Raw genomic sequence first — 22951 nt, 5'->3', positions numbered from 1 at the left:
AAACGAAAATGTGAAAAATAAAAAACTGAGGGACATTTAAGTCTCCTACAGTTACTCTGTTAGTCTATGAATGATTCGTGCTAAGGCATTTGGAGCCCATAAATTGAATATTACTGTTCATTTGTTTTCTTTCATTTCTTTCTGCATAATATAATTCTTGGTTTTTCTCTATAGTTTGATTTTTTTTTACTTGTCTAATAGCATGATTACAACTCTTGCTTGTTTGAATTCACTTGGCAAAGAGTAAATTTTTTCCAGTTCTATATTTAAAAACAAAAAACAAAAGCAGATCAGGAATTTTAGATTTCCTAAATAAATTCAAAAGGTTAAGGTGATACAAGGATTCAATGCATCACAAAGAACAAATCAACATCAGTCTAAAACTTTACTATAGAGGATTGGGAAGGAAAGAAATCAGAAGCAAGAGCGTTATGCTCTCTGAAATGAGAATGTAGAAGGCTTCTGATTATCAATATGGTCACCCCACCATAAAAATGCAGATTGGATCAAATAACAACAGGAAGCTGGTTGAGATAATAAATAACAGAACAGTGACATCAAACAGGTGACTGAAACTCTAGCTTCTCTACAAAACTGAAAGTGGTGGCTGGAGAACACCCATAATTACAGACTCGATTGCTTCAGAATGACTCATGAATTATTAGTAAAACTCTTTACCAGCTTCTCCTCGAATGCAAGTTTGATCCTATCTTTTGTAAGAGAAAGCATCATATATCTATTACCAAAATATGAGGAAACTGTAAAGGCAAATTACATATTTATGTACTTTATATAAAATATTCACAGGTTGTCTCTCTAATAAAAAGCTATAAACACCTGCAAGAAAATAATATGTTGACTGAGGAAAAATATGGTTGTGGCTAAAAGTCCCACAGGTTTAAGGAGCAGGTAGAGTCAACAGGCACTCACTATGTGCCAGGTTCCATGATAAATGCTGGGAATATAAAAACAAGCCAATTGGAACAATCTCTGTTTCCAAGGAGCACACATTCTAAAAAAAAAAAAAAAAAGATGAAAAAGGGAGGGTAACATCATGTTGGTCAAAGAAGTCTAAAAAGGAGGGATGGAGGCCATGGCCACCCTAGGTACTTCTCTTAAAATGTAGATTGCAGGAGGGCCTGACTAATGAGAGGAAGGGTTCCCAAAGGCAGGCTGATCTTCTGGGGTAAAAAGGCTGCCAGAGAAAGGAGGAGATAGAAGTGTGGAGAGTCAGGAGTGCACTCTGAAGAGGAATTATTGAACATAGCATTTCTTTTACATTGCCTTTGTTGGTTATCACAAAGTCTGGAATTCAGCTCTCTATTCATGCCATGTTTGTAACCTGAAAAGATAAAATGGTCCCAGATATGGTGAGAATGCTAAAGTATTTGGCTTCCAATGAAAACCCGTTTTCCACTTAAAACATTCACTGACACAATGAGCAACTGATATAAATTGTGACATTTTCCCATTTAAGCCCTTTATCAGTCATTTTTCTCAGATAGATCTGAGAATAACTCCCAAATTAGTTATTAATCACTTGACATAGATGATATTGATCTATACGGCTCCATCAAAAACACACTCAATGGCTCCTTCATCTGGTGAAATGTTTCTCCAATGATAACAAAATGTGATTTCAACTTAGTACATACAAAATTCTTAATATACACAAAAGAAAGTTAAGAAGGAAAGTCTTCAAGCTTGAACCAGTGGATAAATCTCTTCCAGGGAAGACACATTGATTATGAATTTTTCAAAGAGTAGACTGTGCCTTAACATATAACTATGTCAAGAAACACTGACTTTCTGAAATCATTGTTGAAATGGGAAGAAAAAGGTTTTTAAAAGTTCAACTAATATCTATGCAATGTTGGCCTTAATCACCATTTTCTGAATTGAATAACATATTAGAAATGTAACCTAACAAAAGTCCATATGTTATTAAGAAAACAGAGGGCCATTACATCAAAACATCTAAAGAAATATTAATACTTCCTTACCAAAAAGGAGGATTTATAGGCATTTTTAATTATAAAACAACAGAAATACTTCTGGTATAAGCAGACATCACTCCAAGCAATAGTACAAGTATATGTATGCCATTGGATTTGGAGTCTGAAATAACTAAGATAAAGTTTAGAATCAAAAGGTCTGCATGAAACTCAGTCAATAATACATTGACAACAAACTGTTGGTACGAATTTCTTTGTGAAAATTGATGTTTATGAGGATGCCGCGATGCCACTGGAACTGGAGCTGCAGCTGGGCCCTGGCCGCTGGGTCCGGGGGAACCACCCTTGCTTCATCATCGCCGAGACTGAGCAGAACCACCAGGGTGATTTGGACGTGGCCAAGTGCATGATCCAGATGGCCAAGGAGCGTGGAGCTGACTGTGCCAAATTTCAGAAGAGTGAGTTGGAACACAAGTTCAATCGCTGGGCTTTGGAGTGACCCTACACTTCTAAAGACTCCCGGGGGAAAGCCATGGAGAGCACAAGTGCTACCTCGAATTGAGCCACGACCAATATAGGGAGTTACAGAAATATGCTGAGGAAATAGGGATTTTCTTCACTGCCTCTGGAATGGATGAGATGGCAGTCGAGTTTCTGGATGAATTGAATGTTCCATTTTTCAAAGTTCGATCTGGAGATACTAACAATTTTCCCTATCTAGAAAAGACAGCCAAGAAAGTTGTCTGATGGTTATTTCCAGTGATATGCAGTCCATGGGCATGATGAGACAGGTCTACAATATTGTGAAACGTATAACCCAAATTTCTGCATTCTGCAGTGCACCGGTGCCTACCACTGCTCCTTGAAGATATCAACCTTTGCCTAATTACAGAATATCAGAAAGCATTCCCTGACATACCCATAGAATATTCTGGGCTTGAAATGGGTATTATGATTTCAGTGGATGCAGTTGCTCTGGGGGCTAAGATACTCAAATGTCATGTGACTCTGGATAAAACTTGGAAAAGGAGTGACCATCAGGCATCTCTGGAGTTAAATGAATTAGCAGAGTTGATGAAACCAGTCCGCCTGGTAGAAAAAGCCTTAGGATCACCAGTTAAACAACTTTTGCCATGTGAGGTAGCCTGCAATAAGAAGCTGGGTAAATCAGCGGTGGCCAAAGTGAGAATTCCTGAAGGTACCATATTGACAATGGATATGCTCACCGTGAAGGTGGGTCAACCCAAAGGATGTCCTCCTGCAGGCATTACCAATCTCATTAGCAAGAAGGCCAAAATGAACATTGAAGAGGATGATACCATCACAGAAGAAGCAATAGAAAATTTGTCCAAAAAAATAAAATCTTAAAGAAGAATGGCATTTATTGAGCTCCTACCTCCCCCGTCTCAGTTTTGGGTGACAGATTAATCAGTACATGGAGAATGGGTTGGGGAAAGTGGGCTGCATAAGCACCAAACAAGTAATTGCTACATGAATTGTCACAAATTACTCTTGTATGGCTCCATTTTTTACCATTTCTATAACTTTCTAAATCAAAAGGTCCCTCTCTGGCCATCACTCCCCTATGATGTTGTATTGCCTGTTAGAATGTGAACTTCTTGAGGAAAAGAATTCTGTTCTGTTTTTGTACATCCAGAGCTTAGCACAAGGCTCACACAAGTTAAGACAATAAATTATTTTTCATTCAAAAAAATTGGTGTTTATGATAACAATTTGGGATCAGGTTATTTCTAACAGCATATAGAATCATTGCCCTTGTTAAAGAGCCTGGATTTAGTGATGAATATAATTTATGCAAGGAAATTGCAGGAGCTATTGTGTTTATAAAATGAAATGGTAGAAATATCATAGCAGGCTATAAAAATTTAGTACCTACTGAATACTTAGCAAGATATGACCTGGTGTTTAGAATTATGCATAAAAAATTCACTATCTCATAGAATGTCAGATGATAAATCTTCATGCTGCAAATGAAGACTGCAAAATTTCCTGGAACACTCAACCAGATAATTATCAGAGACTGAAGTATTTTTCACGATTGTCTAGACATAAAATTAAGCCATAAAAACATAACATTTTAATATTTGTCACCATACCTAATACTCATAATCTTCAAACTATATGAAATGAAAAGTTTTCAAAACATAGAGACCTAGTAGTCATGTGGAGACAACATCCCTGCTGTCTTATCTTCTATTGGATGTATACCAAGGATGCTTTCTTGCAGTTGTTTACAATCTAACACTTTTATTCAACCACAAAAAAAGTAATCAGTAATTCAGAGAATATTAAATATAAAAGAAAAATAGCAAGGCAGAAACTTTTCCTCAAACTGTATCTGAATGCCATTGAGAAAGATGAAAATGATAATAACAAGTAACAGTTGTACAATGCTTTATAATTTATGAAACAATTGTACATGTATTATCTCAGCCTTATCACTTCCAAGACAATCTAAAATATAATGAGCAATTCAAGATGCAAGATGAGCTTCTTTTAAAGATCAATTATGAACTCCACATGAACAAAAATATCCTTTTGTTGATTTTCTTTTAGAAGGTGATCAGTGGATTCTTTCCATTTTTATTTTACCTTCTGCTTCTAGAATATTAGGGCAGTTTTCCTTGACAATTTATTGAAAGATGATGTCTATGCTCTGTTTTTGATTATGGCTCTCAGGTAATCCAATAATTTTTAAGTTATCTCTCCTGGGCCTATTTACCAGGTCAATTTTTTTCCAATGAGATATTTCACATTGTCTTCTATTTCTCATTCTTTTGATTTTATTTTATCATTTCTTGAGTTCTCATAAAGTCATTAGCTTCCATTTACTCCATTCTAATTTTCAAGCAATTATGTTCGTCAGTGAGTTTTTGAACCTCCTTTTCCATTTGGCCAATTCTCCTTCTTAAGACATTCTTTTCTTCACTGTTTTTTGTTTTGTTTTGTTTTTTGGGCCTCTTTTACTATTTGGCCTAGTCTGTTTTTTAAGGTATTATTTTCTTCACTATTTTTTGTCTACTTTACCAAGCTTTTGACTTGTTTTTCATGATTTTCTTGTGTCACTGTCATTTCTCTTCACAATTTTTCTTCCACTTCTCTTATTTGATTTTCAAAGTCCTTTTTGAGCTGTTCCATGACCTGAGACCAATTCATGTTTTTCTCAGAGGCTTTGGATGTAGGGGCTTTTACTTGTTGTCTTCTGAGTGTGTGTTTTGATCTGCCTTGTCACCACAGTACCTTTCAATTGTCAATGTTTTTTTTTTTCTGTTGTTTGCTCATTTTCCCAGCTTATTAGTTGGATTTTGTGTGTTCATCCTTCATTGCCAAAGAAGACAATGCCATCCCAGAAATGATGACATGACTTGTACTTGACTTTGCTTTGAGTGAGGGAGGGCTGTGCAGGTCACCAGCCTCACTTCTACTCCAGAGCCATCAGAATCCAGTGACTAGATATTCATCAGGTTGACTGGAGATGACCTAGGATGAGGCAACTGGGGTTCAGTGACTTGCCCAAGGTCACACAGCTAGTGAGTGTCAAGTGTCTGAGATGAGATTTGAATGCAGGTTCTCCTGACTCCTGCACTGGTCCTCTATCCACTGCACCATCTAGCTGTCCCAGTTGACTTTTAAGTCTTTGTTAAGGTAGAGCTCTCCTTCCAGGGTGAAAGGCTCACTGTCCCAAGTTTCAGGGGGTTTATCAGCTGTTGTCAAAGATACTTCTAGGGACCTACAAGTTTTCAGTCCTTCCAAGGTGGCATAATCTAAGCAGAGGTGTTTACTCCTCTCCTGGCTTGCACTCTGGTCTGTGAGGGGCCACAAGCACTCTTTTCTGCCATGAACTGTGAGGAGGGACCCCCTGCACTGTGACTGCAAGCTCTGCTATGCCAGTACTCCCCCTCACCCTGGGACTGCCACCCAGGACTGGGACCCAAATCTGAGTATGGGCAAAACCACAGAGTTCTGCTTCAGTACTAGCAAAAAGACCCCTGTAATCTCCTTCTGACCAGTTGTTTGACCACCTTACCATCTGTGGGCTGAGAGCTCTGGAAGCAGCAGCAGTTACTGTCTCACCCAGGTGCCACAGACCTTTCCTGCTGACCTTCTAAGTTGTCTTTGGCATCTGTGGAGTGAGAGGTCTGGAAATTGCCACAGCTGCCAGTGATTCAATCACCCCAAGGTCTGCTCCAGGTTTGCTGGGGCTCAGTTTGCACTGGCATGGCCTGATCTAGACTGCACTCCTCTCCTAGTCTGGTTCAACAGAACTTTCCTGCCAACTTTCCAAGCTGTCTTGGGCTGGAAATTTGTTTCACTCTGTCCTTTTGTGGGTTTTGTTGCTCTAGAATTTTCGTCATTTTTCAAAAGTATTTGGAGGGAGCTGGGGGAGAACTCAAGAGAGTGCCTCCCTTTTACTCCACCATCTTGGCTCTGCCTCTCATGGAATGAATGTTGATAGGATTTTCTTACTTACATTTTCCTTGAAATAACAAGATTATTACTGAGGTCATAGAAATATTTTCTGAAGGATCGTAATTGTACTAATAGGACTTGATTCATGAGTACTGGTTAATAACCAAAATACTCCAGGGAAAATGGTGGTACACAAAAACATCAGAACCTACTCAAAAAGAGGGATAAAGAAAGAAGAAGAGAGGAAAGAGGGAAGAGGAAAAAAGGAAAAGGTAATAACTAGAATCCAACAGCATCTTAGATTGCTTCTTAGATAATTGTGGACTGGTCAAACAAATTATTATATTCAAATGTAAAGGAATATTATTCTGTAATAAGAAGTGACAAAAAAGCATGATTTCAGAGTGCTAACTAGTTTAAACTGAAACAGTGAAATGAACAGAACCAGGAGAGCAATTTATTCAAGAACTGTACTGTAAAGAAAAATAACTTTATAAGATTTAACTCTAATCAATGCAATGACCAATCATATCTCCAGAAGAATGAAACATGTGATCTAATCCCTTGAGAGAAACATAACGGATACTAAGTATAGAAAGAGACACACATTTACAACATGGTAACTGTGGGGATTAATTTTCCTTGCCCATTTTGAAAATTTTTAAGAGGGGGTTCCCTTTCTTTCAGTTCTTAATTAGGAAAGTTAAGGGAGAAAAAAGGCATTAGCAACAGCGTTCAAAAAAATAAAGGACCCAATGAAACTTTTTTTTAATGCACGGACATTTAAAAGGAAATACAGACAAATAGTACAGTTTTGAAAGCAACATGAAAAATTTGTTGTATTTTTTTTAAAGCAAGTGATATGAAATGGAGAAGAATATTTTCATACGGAGCAAACTTTTTTGTTCTGCTGTCAATTTGTTATTTTTTCCATCTTTTCTGTCACATCTCATTCTTCATGACCCCATCTGGGTTTTTCTTGGCAAAGATACTGGAGTAGTTTATCATGTCCTTCTCCAGTTCATTTTATAGATAAGGAAACAGGTAAACAGGACTAAAAACCTGCTCAGGATCACACATCTAGTAAGTGTCTGAGGTCACATTGAAACTGTCTTCCTGACTCCAGGTCCAAGGCTCTATTCACTGCACCACTTACCTGCCCTAACTGTGTATATACAAACACTCTTTTTCTGAAGGGCTTGGGTTCTGAAATTTTTTAAATTTAAATAAACTCCCATAAAAAAAATGTAAAAAAAAAAAAACTTCGTAAATAAACTCATGTCACTTGGTCAAAGGAAGGAATGAGGCAAAGCCTCACAAGTGAGCCTGGATGCAGTTCTGATACACTTGCTGGCTTAAGTATACTTCTCCTTCCTGGGTCATAATCCAAAGTAGATTGGAAATCTGGCAATTATTTGGTTAATATCAATAAAGCAAATTGCCAAACCATATGGTTCAGGCCCTAATTGCTAAGTCTGGCTGCTAACTATTGTTCAAATTGCCCAGCTAGTTTCACCAAATCTCCGATTTTTTTCTGTACAGGTCAGACACACAACTACAAAGCTTAGGGAATAGGCTTTCTTGTTCCAAAAGTCATTAAACTTGTAAGACTACTTGGGCTTCAATCCAGGAGAGATTTTCTACCTTGGCCAGGAAGATCATGTTAGATTTTGGATCTTCTGAATAATATAATGTAAATTGTGGGGCTTGAAGAAAAAATTTGCAAAAGGGACAGCTCCATTACATCTTCCCCAGAAACAAGCTCAAGGTCTCATTAGCTTCCAGAGTTTTGGTTATCATCTCGGTGCCAATCACTCTCAGATTTACTCATTCATCCTTAACTCCTTTCCCCACCTCCAGACTCACATCTCTAACTGCATACTAAACATTACAAATTTGATGCCCCAAAGATATCTTAAATTCAATGTATCCAAAACTAAATTCATTATCTCTCCCCAAAATTCACCCCTCTTCCTGACATCTCTACTTAAGAATAACTTATTCTAACAGCCATGAAGGTGGCTGAAGCAGACACTGGGGAGGGCTTAGAGCTTAGTCAGATATGAAAGATGCCAAAGTCACCCACTACATCCCAGGTCCTCCCCTGTGGTCTTGACTTTTGTTGTGCCACTGAACTTAGATGACTCTACAGGAGAGAGTGAGGCTGATGACTCTGTGCAGCTCTGCCTCACTTAAATCCAACTCATGTGCAACTCAAGGCATCACTCTCTGATGACACTGATTCCTTTGGAAAATGAAGGAAGAAAAAGACTTGTGATGGAAGATGCTATCCACATGCAGAGAAAGAACTTTGGAGTCTGAATGCAGATCGAAACATACAATTTTCACTTTGTTTTTTTCTTTCTCTTCATTTTTCCCTTTCGTTTTTACTCTTCTACAACATGTGAAAATATGTCTAACATGATTGTATATATATAACCTATAACAAATTGCTTGCTACCTTGGGTAGGGGGAAGGAAAGGAGAGAGGGAGAAAAATTTGGAACTCAGAATATTACAAAAATGAATGTCGGTAACTATTTTTACATGTAATTGGGAAAAAAATACAATTCAGTGCAAAAAAAAAGAGGAAGAAAAATTACTCTTGAAGGCACTAATATTTTCAGTCACCTAAACACGCAACTTAGGTGTCATACTCAACTCCTCACTCTCTCTCAACTCCTGTATCCAATCAATTGTGAAGCATTGTTGTTTTTTCCTTAGATAACATCTCTTACCTATGTCCCTTCTCTCCTCTGACACTGTGACTACCCTGGTGCAAACCCTTATCACCTCTCCTCTGGTCTACTGCAACAGCCTGCTGATTGGTCTCCCTGCCTCCAGGCTTTCTTCACTGTAATCCATCCTGCATTCAACTATCAAAATGATCTTCCTAAAACATAGATTATGACCATGTCATCCTTTCTATTCAACAAACTCCAGTGGTCCCTGCATCTTCCAGGATCACATTCAGAATCCTCTATTTGACTTTGAAAACACTCCATAATCTGGCTGACCCCTTCCTGCCTTACTCATTCCCACATACCCTGAAACCTAGTGACACTGACCCTTGCTATTCCTTCTCTTGATACCATGTGTTTTCATTAATGTTCCCCCATCCCTGATATGCTCTGTATTCTCATCACTGCCTTCTGGTTCTTCTATCTTCTGGCTTCCTTCAAATCTTAGCTCAAGACTCACCTTCAACAAGAAACTGTTCCCAGTTCTACTTAATCCTAATGCCTTCCTTCTAAGACCACCCCCAATTTATTCTGGATATCTTATTTATATACCATTTGCATTTTATCTCCCCTATTTGATTTTGAGTTCCTTTAGATCAAGTACCCTTTTTTTTGCCCTCCTTGTATCCATAGCACTTAGCATGGTGCCTTGTACATGCTGCTAGGTACTTGATAAATGCTAATTGACTGACTCACATCCTTCTTTCATGAGTCCCTAAGAACTAGAAGGGCCAGTTAGGTACTAATTTATACCAGTGCTTTTCACTGCCCTGGAAGAGGGGTTATTACCATTTTCCTTGGATGCATAAAGGAGAATCAGGATTATATGTCTGATACCCAACTTACCTAATCTCTTTTTATTTTATTTTCTCTGAGAGAAAATAAAACTTTGCTATGAAATGTGTTGTGGTATTTAATTAATGTTTATCAAGAGGTTAGATAGCTAAAGATGAAAGATACTGTGAAACATAAAGTGATAACATTGCTCTGATTCATCAGCTTCCTTATTTTATTGGATGCAATGGGGAGTCCAGATCTGTGATTTCATCCATGTTGGTAACTCTTGATGAGGAAACCTCCACTACTAATGAGATCAGAACCTGTTCTGAAACTTGGAGCCTAGATCCCTTGCCTGGAGTCACAATGCAAAGAGTCAGGGCCAGGATTTAACACTGAGCTTTCTTGAAACAGGATTGGTCTCACTCTTACTACCCCATTCTGCCACTTGTCTTACTGACGAAAATTAGCATTAAGTAAAGACAACCCAATATAAAACTTGGTGTAATTTAAACCTGTAAATAGTAATTACAGGGTAAATCAATGAAACGGTTCAAGGCTTAGAATCCTTTGAAGATCCTTGATTTTATTGAATTCTGGTTCATCTCAGAATTCCTCTAGCACTTAAGCAGATGATCTTCAGGAATGGCTGTGGCTGAAAATTCCAAAGTCCTGGCACAAAATAAAAAGCTTCTCTGAACTTAATTCCATTGAGTGTTGATCAGCAGACATATATGACTTTTCAGCTTGGTAGACTATCCTGGAATCTTCAAGAACTCGGTCACTTTCACAATGAGGAAGGACTTGAGTGAAGGAATATTTTTAAAAATTGCTGTTCCAATATTCCTTTGTTCTGTATTTATTGAACACTTGCCAGGTGCTAGAGGTACAAGGACAAAAAGAAAAATGGTCTTAACTGAGCTTGCATTCTTTGTGGTAGACACAATACAAAAGAACACACAGACAACTAGAGAGGGTCAGGAAAGGGTCCATGTAGGATGGGACACTTGAGCTACACCTTGAATGGAATTATTGATTCCAACGGATGAGGCGAGGAGGAGTAAAGGTCAGTATACACCAGAGGAGCAATGAACAAAATTATTGGATATTTTTAAATACATGTGTGATGGATAAAAAGTTGGTGAGACGTAGTTTCTGGGTAATTAATCATGTTATTAATTATGCTAGTACATAATTAATAAAAGGGGTCAGTGACACTCTCAAATGCCAAAGATGAATCCCGGTAACCTCCATATGATTATATACCTTTGGATGAGTGGGTGTTACTGACAGATGGCAATCAGCTCTGATTGGTTAATAGTTAATGAAAGAATGAATATTATAATGAGAGGTAGACCTAGTCTAATGAGGGCTCTCGGGGATGTTACTGGTTATGTCACTCATGGACAAAGAGAGACTATCTCAAGCCAGACTACTCCTAGCCTAGGCAATGTAGGCAGCCTGAACAGAATACAATGGGCAGGAATTCATTTAAGACCAATTTCTCTTTATAAGGTTTTCTAGTTGGGTGGTGTAACAATTCCAAGTTTCATCTCATCATCCACCCTGCCCGTCAGAGAACTAAGCTTTGACCTAATCTCCAAATGAGGAAGGGAAAAAATCCTAGATCTCCCTAATTTTAACAATTGGTTCTTTAATAAACATTTTTCTCATAACTCTCTCTTAAAAATATCCACTTATTTGAAATGAAAACTCAGAAGTGAAAGTCAAAAAATAAAAGATCAACATGGTGAAGTCACTCTTAAAATTAATGCAGTGCAGTGATTATTTAATAAGACAGGAACAAATGAGGTTAAATTTGGTCAAAACATGTTGAATTTCCACACTGTGGAGGTCTGACCAGCCCATTTCCCTCTCAATAAATTCCAATGACTCTCTATTGACTCTAGAACCCAATATTTTATCCTCATCCCATCCTTTTAAAATTTCTGTTTTTAAAATTCTGGTGGCTTCCTATTACCGCTAGATACAAACATTAGTACTTCTGTCTTAAATTTAAAACCTTTCATAATCTGGTTTCAACCTGTTTTTCTAACTGTTCATTCACTGTCTGGTCCAAGCAAACTGGTTTTATTGTTGTTTCATATACATGATTACCTTGAATCCATTTATTTGCCTACTTCCAGGGCAATTATGTGGTACAGTGGACAAAGCACTGGGCCACACTAGCGTCACGAAGACCTGAGTCTAAATCTAGCCTCAGACACTAACCAGCTGTGTGACCTTGGGCAAATCACTTAACCCCTTCATGACTCAGTTTCCTCAACTTTAAATGAAGCACCAACATTACAAGGTTGTTATGAAAATTAAATGAGATAAAATTAAATGCTTAGCCCATTGTCTGGCACATAGAAGGAGCTTATTAAAGGCTTATTTCATTTCCTTTTTTTCTCCTTTCCATGGTATGATGACTCATTCTCATAATCTCTACCATTGGAGTGGCTAAGACTAGTGGATCACTTGAATTCTGAGTTGCAAAATGCTAAGGCAATTGGGTATTTGAACCAAGTTCGACACCAATATGGTGGTGGGGGTGGGTGGGTAGAGAGGATATAAACAGTCTACCAAAGGATGGATGTGTGTCTGTATATGTTTTATCATGGGCACTTATTCACTCAGGAGTAGGAATGAGGAGAAAAACAAGCTTTAGAAGAGACGAAAGATGGACCACCCTGCTCCACTCAGCCTTATTTCCATTTGTGTTTTTTATTAAATTTATCCTGTTAAAGAATACCTTTGCTAGATTTTACATTATTTCTCATAAACATCTGTGATCAGCCCTATTCTTTTTGTTTTCTTTTTAGGATGAGGGTGCAGTGGGAGTCACACATGATATGAGGAATTTTCTTAGCCAAGGACCCTGAGATCAGTCCTCAGCCCATTGTTAAACAGTATGATCACAATTCATCTCGTAACTACATTTCTAAGGACAGAATCACTATGAATTTGGACATAAGTCTACATCCTAGAGGCATGCCCAGATTACACTTGGTTCTACTATATCTTTGAGATAAATATTGCTTTGTAAAAGCTACTCCATATTAAGAGGTTAAATGGAATTTGGACTCTAGTTATTTGCCCAAAACAAACAGAAGAACACTGAGTGGGGCTAAAATCAATGGAAGCAGTAAAGAGAGAACCTCATCAACTCTTCAAGGAACCTTAGAGCCCTAAGGGGTAGATAGAGTAGCCTGTGTCTGAAAGAGTGAGCCACAGAGTACTAGATATACCTTGCACTTTCAATCACTTGAATCAAATTTATTTAGATTTAATTCTCAAATTGATACTCTAATTCAGAAAGGTAAAGTGACTGAATGTATAAAAGGTTAGGACTAGGGATGATAAACTGATGGAATAATATTTTGTATATTTCCCAGTTTTTAAAATTTCTGCCCTAAAAATGAAATAGAGGAAAGTAAAGACTTGCTTATTAATCACTGAACTCTCAACAGAAGTCAGTCTTATTTAATGTTAAAGATATAGACATTCTAAATATGAATGGATAAGGAACCAATGAGTAAATGACACATTTCCTCATACTAGATTTGAACAAAAATGGTGAATAGATTTGTCTTATGCAAGATAGTACTTTAAGTATTTGAATGAGAAAAATCTTAGATTGCAGTAGTGGGTGAATAAAAATTTATCTAATTTTATTAAAGCATTACAATTTCAATATCATCCACAATGGGGTTTTTTTGTATGTAATGAGGGTTTTTTTTTTTTTTGGTAGTTGTTCCAAAGAAAATCTTTTCCTTCATCTCAGTCTTGACTCTGTACAACCTAGTTTCCAATGTCCTCCAACTGCTCTCTCCAAAGTTACTAGGGACATCTTAATTGTCAACTCTAGTTGCCTTTTCTCAGTCCTTCTCCTTCTTCACCCTTCCTCATCTTGACTCCATGGTGAACCAGTTCAACTCCACACCTTAAGTCCTCCATCTACTTATTCTATCACCAATCTTGCCCTGCCAAGCTTCACCCTTGATCACTCCCACCATCCCCAGCCTTTGCTTTGGTACACATGTACTGCTGAATAAAACTAGAGAAAATTAAGAAACCATGCTGAATGAGTCTTCTCCGGCATATTGTCTCCACTCTCACTTATCTTCAATTTCTTCCTGTCTATTGGCTGTTTTCCTACTATCTACAAACATTCCCACATTCTCTTCATCCTGAAAAAACTAACACATAATCTTTTATAGGAAGCCTTTCTCAATTCCCATTCATTCTGGTGCCTTCCTTTTACTGATTATTTCCAATATAACTTGTTTGTATCTTCCCCTTTAGACTTTAAGAACAGGGACTGTCTTTTACCTTGCTTTATATCCCCAGTGCCTGGCATGATAGGCAATTAATAAATGTTCATGAATTGAATGACTGACCCCTCTCCTGACCTCCACTCTCACATCTCCAACTGCCTATTTGACTTCTCAAAGTGAACGTCCCATAAACAGCTTAAAATTAACATGTCCAGAACTAAATTTATTATCTTTCTCCTAAACCTTCTCCTCCTCCTCCTAACTTTCCTTTTATCACTGACTATACTACTATCCTCCCAGTCACCCAGGTCCCCAACCTAGATGTTAACTTGGATTCCTCATTCTCTTTCACCCTCATACCCAATGAGATGTTGCTTCTTCTGTTAGTAGCAGCTCCAGTATATGCCTCCTTCTCTCTTCTGACCCTGCCATCATCCAGGTCCTCATCATCTCATACCTGGACTGTTGCAATAATAACCTCCTAGAAGGTCTCCATCTGACTGCAGTCCACCCTCCACTCAGCTACCAAACTGATTTTCCTAAAGTACAGGTCTGACAATGCCATTCCCTCACTCAATAAACTTTGATGGTTTTCTATTACCTCCAGGGTCAAATATATCTATTCCAAGATTCAAATCCTTTGTTTGATTTTTAAAGCCCTTCATTACTTGGCCTCTTCCTATCTTTCCAGTTAACCTCTCCTATATTCTTATCCTTAGTGATACAGATCTCCTTGCTTTTCTTTGCCTCACACAAAACACCCCATCTCTGAACTCTGCATTTTTACTAACTGTAACCCATGCCTGGAACTCTCTCTCCTCTGCTCTCCAGCTTGACTTATTTCTCCAACCTCTAAGTGAGCAAAGCATATAAATACATGGTTTTTTAAAAAGCAAACTATTAATAACCACATAAAGGATTCCTCCAAATCATTAATAAAGGAAATGGAAATTACAACAACAATGAAGTTTCACCATGCAATTGTCAGATTGGCAAAGATGAAAAAAGAAGAAAGTGGCAAATGTTGGGGGCAGAGAGAGTTGTGAATTTGGTTTGAATGTGCTGGAAAACATATTGGAATTGTATTAAGAGGAGTCCTTACATTGTTCATACTATGTGATCCAGCAATAATGTCATTAAGCATACAGACTCAAGGAAGTCTAAGACTGGGAGGAATTTTCCCCCTATTAAACAATATTTATATCAATATTTGTTGTAGTAGCAAAGATTTGGAAAGCAGGTAGATGCCCGTTGATATGGAATGGTTGAACGCATTAGGATACAGGAATATAGAACTGTGAGAAATAAGTAATTGGAGGAACACAAGTGCTTATAGCACTGACAGGTGACCCTAGGACAGATGACCAACAAGACTGACAGCCCAGGAGTTAGAGAGGCAGGTGTCACAGGTGAGATGTGAACCAATGCATTCCTGGCTTTGAGGCAGTCTCAGTCTCTCCCTCTTTCTCTCTCTCTCTCTCTCTCTCTCTCTCTCTCTCTCTCTCTCTCTCTCTCTCTCTCTCTCTCTCTCCCATATTATATTACCTCTTATTAAATCAAACTATTTCTGGAATGGATTGACTCTTATATTATGATTGTAACTCACATTTTTATTAGTTCTTTAATATTTATTTACAAAGTGGTACAGAATTTTGCTCACAATAATTTCTGTGATATATGTAGTGTTACTGTTCTTGTATTTTTTTTTAGTCATGTCTGACTCTTTATGATCCCATTTGGAGTTTTCTTGGCAAAGATACTGGAGTAGTTTGCCATTTCCTTCTCCAATTCATTTTACAGATGAGGAAACTGAGGCAAACAGGAGAAGTGACTTACCCAGGGTCATATAGCGTGTAAGTATCTGAAACCAGATTTGAACTTAGTGTGGTAAGTCTTTCTGATTCCACGCCTGAAACTCTATCCACTTCACCAAGTAGATGCCCAATATGGGCAGCAGATGTACCTTTATTCTCATTCTGTAAATGAGGAAACTGAAACAGGAAGAAATGATTTGACAGTGCATCACAACTAAAATATGAAGCAGTTCAGCAGAATCTAAATCTGTCTTTCTTCTCATCATGCTAGCATGCTTACCATAATTGACTCAATGATTCTCAAAATGAGCTCCACCTTGTGTAGTCACACATCATCCTGCAGAGCATACATGAGAATGGACCTGTATCCGAATGGACCACTGCTATACCCTCTTTGCCAAAGGACATGTTCCATCAGAGCCCCAACATGGTCCTCACAGAGCAACGAAAAGTGGCAGTGAATGGCAACTGCCCAAATGGTAAGCTGTGAAGCATGAAAAGATATGGCTTCTGATCTATTTTTTTTGTTGTTGTTGTTGGGACATGCCAATGCGAGCCCTACCCAACCCAAATAGAAACCATGGCAACTTCATAGCAGCAGGAACATGGGCTTACTTGGGTGAATCTGAGGCCAGAATTGAAATGCCTGACTGCCTCTTCTGCTTTTCGTTGCCTGACTATAAGTGATCAAAAAGCAATTCTGAGATATGTCTTTCTAGATATAGCAGTTATCTTATGAATTTGAGAGTTCCAGGTGCTGATTCCCAGCAGAAAGTGATTCCTGTGGTACTATTAAGAGTAAAACTTCCATGAGGATTCTTCATCAGAAAGACCAGAGCCCAAGCCAGAGGCTCTCACCAGCCAGGAGTTCAAAGAATTGTCAAAGTCCCAAGTCATATAGTCAAAAGAGGGGAAGAGAAAGCTACAGCAAAATTCTTCCTTTTCAAGTCTACTGAGTAGAAGGCTCTTACTTTGAAAAATCCCAATGACAAGGACCATGGGGACTGACCAATCCAGTCACTTCCCCTCCACATATACACACATGCACATAAAAGTACATGCATATATACATACACATATAGGTATGTATAAGGAGGATTTTGTTGTCCTTTTTAGACTTCAGTTTCTCAGGATCTATGGCCATGGCAACGTCTAGGTTCTAGGTATCAGATGATAACTCCCAGAATCGTTTCAAGGATTCTAGACAGCAATTCTAGAATCATAGTGGTAGGCTGTGCAGTGAGATGTGGGGATGACATAAGTAATATTTACTATGCTTTCATAGAATGACAATATTGCTAAAGTTAATCTGTGAATTCAGTGTTGTCAAGGTTCCTTCTTTGTCTTTTGCCCTATAAAGCAAGTGGGCATTAGTCAGCGAGTGGGGAACCCGTGGAGAACCCATGGGGAATCTGTGTATGCCTTGACTGGCCCCCATCAAGGCAGGAGGGAATTAGAGGGATGCACAAGTGTGCCTGTCTCTACTGACCCCATAGAGAGGTAGGGATAGTTGTCTCCGCTCTTACTGGCCCCTGCAAGAAGGGCGATTAGGGAATACTGTAGGAGTTAGTGCTCCCGTTATCAGCAACCCTTGGAGAAGAACTAGACTAGAATAGAACTGATTATTAACCCCTCTGAAGGTGTTTGCCTGTCTGGCCAGATCAAGAGTGAACCTGTTAGAGGATGGAGACTGAAAACTGCAGTGCTACCTGTGTGTTATCTGTAAAATAGTGTGTATATATGTATATGTTTACGTACATATATACATATATGCAATATACACATGCAGAGTAATTTCATGAGAGGGCAGCTAGGTGGTACAGTGGATAGAGTGCCAGGTCTAGAGTCAGGAAGACTCATCTTCCTGAGTTCTAATGTGGCTTCAGACACTTACTAGCTGTATGACCCTGAGCAAGTCACTCAACCCTGTTTGCCTCAGTTTCCTCATTTGTAAAATGAGCTGGAGAAGGAAATGGCAAATGTCTCCAGGATTTCTGCTAAGAAAACCCTGAATGGGGTAATGAAGAGTCAGATACAATTGAGAAACAACTGACTTTCATGGGAGCAGGGCACTAGCCCCTAAGGGGATCAAGAAGAGTCTCGTGAATTAGGTAATGTTTGAATTAGACTTTGAAAACTGAGGATTCTAAGATGTCAAGGTGATGAGGAGTACATTGTAGATCCCTGAATCACTGAATATTAGAGCTAGAGGAGACATAAATTCCAAATCCTGAATTTTGTGGATGAGAAAACTGAGGTCTAGAGAAGGAAAATAACTTTCTCAAAGGCAGACAACTAGTAAATAGCAGACTGTATCAGAAGCTGATTAGTCATTTGCCCTCCAGTGGCTTCTATAAAGAACCTTTCTCTTTTGTGCTTTTGTTAAGGGAGCTAAGGAAAGGAAGTTTTCTGGACAAAGCCCTGGAAGTTACAGCCATTAATTAAAAATGATCATCATGATAATTTTTATCTGCTTTATGGAAGGCATCTGTTCCTGACCTGGAGAAAAGTTTTGGCTTCAAAAGAAGAGATCATGGTGACTCACAAATGGAAAGTGAAATTCTAGGTTCACTGAGAGTTTCTGCCTGGAAGATGCTCCCATTTCAAGTTCCTAATTAGGGTTTTCCCTCCGTAAAATTGTGAAATGGGAAAAATAATTTCCCCACACTATCAGCACCCCTCTGAGGCCTACCTTTATGGCACCACTACAATGGGGCACATCCGTGTTTGCCTTCTCGGTCAATGACTCACATTGACTCAACTTTTTGGTTGTTCTTTAGTAGTGTCTACTTCTTCATGACTCCATTTAGAGTTTTCTTGGCAGAGACATTGGAGTGATTTTGCCATTTCCTTCTCCAGTTCATTTTACAGATGAGGAAACTGAGGCAAACAGGGTTAAGTGACTTACCCAGGGTCACACAACTCCTGAGGCTAGGTTTGAACTCAGGTCTTCCTGACTACAGGCTCTGTGCTCCATTTTATGTGCACTTCCTTCCAAAACAAAAACAAAACCCAAAATCTGTCCTCTGTCCAACTTCTGAAAGCAATTTCATAAATTAGTTCATGCCAAGGTATTTGATAATGACTAAGTGCATATATGCATTGGGAGTATTTGTATTTGGAAAGGATACTTTGGAGATATAATGTCTTGGATTCAAAGGAGTAAGATTTTAGGTTTAGGTTTTTTTTTTCTAAGTTTTATTGATTTTTTTTAAGTTTTTATATCACATTTCTTTCCAAATATACCCCTTTCCCTACTCTTGTTACAAGGCAATGGCTCCTAAAGGTGTAATTTTAAATGTTATTGCAATATGGTAGAAGAGATATTTTGGCCTAGAGGGCTTTATCATTCCATGTAGGTAGCTCCCAAACTCTCTAATGAAAAGGCAGACACTTAGAGTCATAATCCTACATCTTAATAATGAAACCAAAAGCAAATAGGACAAGACTTGGCAATGTCCTGGAATCAGAGCTATAATCCTATATATATATATATTCATATCCGGTACTTAATAACCATCCCTGATTCTTAGCCTTTTTTATCTCCCCTTCTTAGAACCTATTTCTTAAAGTTTTCATTTTAATAACTGTAGTACATCTCTAGGGACAATATCTGCTGGTTGACAGAGGATTCGAGCATCTCCCTCACTTGACCCCAAAATGGCAAGGTTGTGACCATGTTTGAAAATCCAGTAACTTTCTCCTTTCATCCAAAAGGAAGGAATGAGGTTCTATGTAAGACAAGAGATGATCTCAGGGTAAGATGTGACTTCTCCATGGAGAGAGATAGAGACAAAGACAGAGAGAAAGAGAGAGAGAGAGAGAGAGAGAGAGAGAGAAGGAGAGAGAGAGAGATTTCCTTCCAAAACCATTGATTCTACCACTACTGCAGTCCTGTCTTGTTATTTCAACACAGAGTATACAGGGGTCCTTACAAGCCACAACCACAACTGAATTTACAGTACAGAGAATACTGAAACAATAAGGAGACACTGACACTGTTCCATGGTTGCTGGAAAGACAAAACCATACCTTCCCATTTCCCTTTGTGTTAGCTTTCTCATTCAACCTATTTCCCATTCTTTATCTCTTAAAAAGAAAAAAATGTTTTGCTTTCTGTATTGGCCGAGTGTTCTTTTAGAAAAATAAAGAAATCCATTTCTCCAAGATTTTATTCATTGTATTTATGTGTTTTTTGCCTGGGGTGGGGAGGGTGGGAGAGAAAGCAATAGTCTTGTTTTGTTATAAATAGCTGAACAAGACCTTTGTTGTCCTGGGATACAAGGGAAGCGAGGGAGACACATTCTAAATTACTGGGGTGCCAGCTGGGGACTGACTCAAAACCAAAGAGATTTCTTATTGAAAAATTCAGTTTTGCTGCATATTTTTAATCTTTATAAAATTTTTTGCCTTTTCAAGGAGGAGAGAGGAGAGGGAGATCATTTGAAACTCAAAATTTTTTTTAAAATGGTAAAATTATTTTTACATGCAATTAGATATATATGTGTGTATATATGCATATATGTGTGTATATGTGTATGCGTATATATGTGCGTGTATGTATATGAATATTAAAATGTTCACTTTTTAAAAAGCATGGTCTTTGACTTCTCTCAAAGTAAAGATCAAAAGGAACCCAAACCATTCCGGGATTTCCCCATCCAAAGATTGTGGATGCTTGCTAAATTTTCTCTCAGCAAATGGCCTCTAGCAAACTCTTTCCACTATGGTCCCATTTTCCAGGCAGGTTCATGGAAATCCCTCCTCTGAGAGAACAGAACTAAGGGAAAGTCCAGTCTATGGGGAGTTTTGAAGGGAGGTACTGGGAAAGAATACCTTTGTCCTGATAAAAGAGAAGCTGTCCAAGAGATAAAAGTTCATTTTCCTATTGAACCAAACAATTTCAATCCCTAGTCACAGTTTAGATAACTAAGGAATTAGAAGAAGTCTCCATGACCAACTCTAGCCAGAGCTAGAGAAGGAGACCTCAAAACCCTTAGCCTTGAAACTCTAGTTGTCTTCAGTCATCTTCAGCCTCTGGTCGTGAACACAAAGTTGAAAACCCTCTGATGATTTCTTTGGGCAGTGTTTTCATTTCTTCTGAACTCGTGTTCTTTCTCTTTGAGTTCCCATACTTGAATGCTCTAGTGATTTCCAGTATGTGGTTTTGCACGGAGTTGCTTGGAAGGATTTGACTGTCTATCCTGCGAAAAGCAATTTATTTCTTTCCTGTTCAAAGTTATCCAAGTCAACACATATTTTAATACTATCATAAATTTTTTGCTTATAATTCTTACCAAATACCAGAATTATATGAAAACCTGCGTATACCATAGTTTCTTCATCTTTTAACTTCTTAGGGGAATTGTTTAAGGGGGTTTTCTGATAACCTCCACCCTCTTTCCTTAGCTGTTGAAATAACAGTTCAGGATAACTTGTAATTTTAAAAGATAAATGTGTTGGCATAAAATATATGACCAGCTTCTGTCTGTTAACTTTCTGGCTTAGCTGCATTTGGAAAAGCCCTTTGTCTACCACAGGAAATAATCTAGACATAACAACTTCCTTTCCAGCAGTTCAATGAACCTATTGTCTTTGAAGCTTATCAGACAGATTCACAAACAAAAACCTCATAGAGACACCCAGAGACAGGAAAGTGCAAAGCATTTTTTAAAACTGCTCAATTTGAAAAACTATCCAAATTAATACAGGTTTTTATTTAGAATTTTGTGTTCAGATGCATATACATTGAATTTGCCTTACATTGGTAGGGAACTTTAGCAACATGCTTAGAAGTAGAAAATATGAATAAATAATTTTTTTATTGACTAGTTAGATGAATATACAATAAAGGCACAAATGAAGGCTCATTTCATCTAACCATTCAAATGGTGCTAGGTTCAAGAAAGAGTAAAACCAAAGAGGAAAATTCTTTCAAAGATTTTATATTCTACTGAGGTAAAACATCATGTTTAAATTTTTAATTGATATATACAATTTAATCTCTTGTGGATGAGTCATTTACTAATAAGAATATAAGGAAATAATTTTCTGGACAGAACAACTCTCTTTTCTACTGCAAAGCAACAGTGATTTTAAAAGTAATCCTACCATCCCACCCTTAGAACTTGTCATAATTATCACACTTCCTCAGTTTCTTCAGTTATAGCCAAATATGGCTTCTACCCTTCAAAGCTCCTTACTAGCAAAGCTGAAGTAGGGGTAGAGCCTCTCACTTAAATGACTGCCTTTTTGTATTTTTCTGTCCCTTTCCCTTCCCTTAATTAGTAACTCATTTTATCTCTTTATATCTCCCTAAAATATTTCTGGGTGTTTTTTTTTAACCAGGCTTGACTCCTACATGTATCTAATTCCTTTTACACTCACTCCCCTTAATGGACCCGCCAAAGTTGTAGGAGTGTTTAATTCTGTTGCAAGGGTGTGTCTTGTTTAGACTCCAGAAAAATTGATGATGACAAAGAACGAGGCCATGAAGTATAAAGGGAGACTTCCAGGCATAGATGAAGCATTTCACCCTTTAGAAGGGGTCTGGGGCTTTGAATGCCCCAATAGCACATGAAAAAGCCAGCACAGACAGATGGATTTGCTTTTGAGTATGGATTGCCACAATATCTTTGACCCTAGACAATTATTTGTATAAGAACCCAACAGGGATGGGGAAATGTAAGTAACTATTCACCAGGGAGGTGTCACTGAGGGTACCCAGCTCTGAACCAGAAAGAACTGTCAGATGAGAAAGACTCAACCACTCCCACCACCTGCCTAGTAGGTGACACACCTCAGAGCTGAGTCTTTGAGTGAGCCAAAGAGGAGACTTCTGCCAAGCTAAGCTAAGGCTTCCTACTCTTTCTGAAAGTACGCAATAACATTCCCACAGAAAAGAGCAGATGAACCAGGTACTGGAAGGGTGAGCCCAGGGAAGAGCAACCCATC

General features: G+C 38.2%; 1 pseudogene; it reads left to right on the top strand.

Annotated features, from left to right (window-relative positions):
• Nucleotides 1-2241: 2241 nt before the first annotated feature.
• LOC140513598 (N-acetylneuraminate-9-phosphate synthase pseudogene) lies at nucleotides 2242-3379 on the top strand (annotated as a pseudogene).
• Nucleotides 3380-22951: the final 19572 nt, after the last annotated feature.

This window comes from Notamacropus eugenii, chromosome 7 (assembly GCF_028372415.1).
Source record: "Notamacropus eugenii isolate mMacEug1 chromosome 7, mMacEug1.pri_v2, whole genome shotgun sequence".
Lineage (NCBI taxonomy): Eukaryota > Metazoa > Chordata > Mammalia > Diprotodontia > Macropodidae > Notamacropus > Notamacropus eugenii.
The sequence above is the reverse complement of the archived record's forward strand: the minus strand, read 5'-3'. Positions and strand labels throughout refer to the sequence as shown.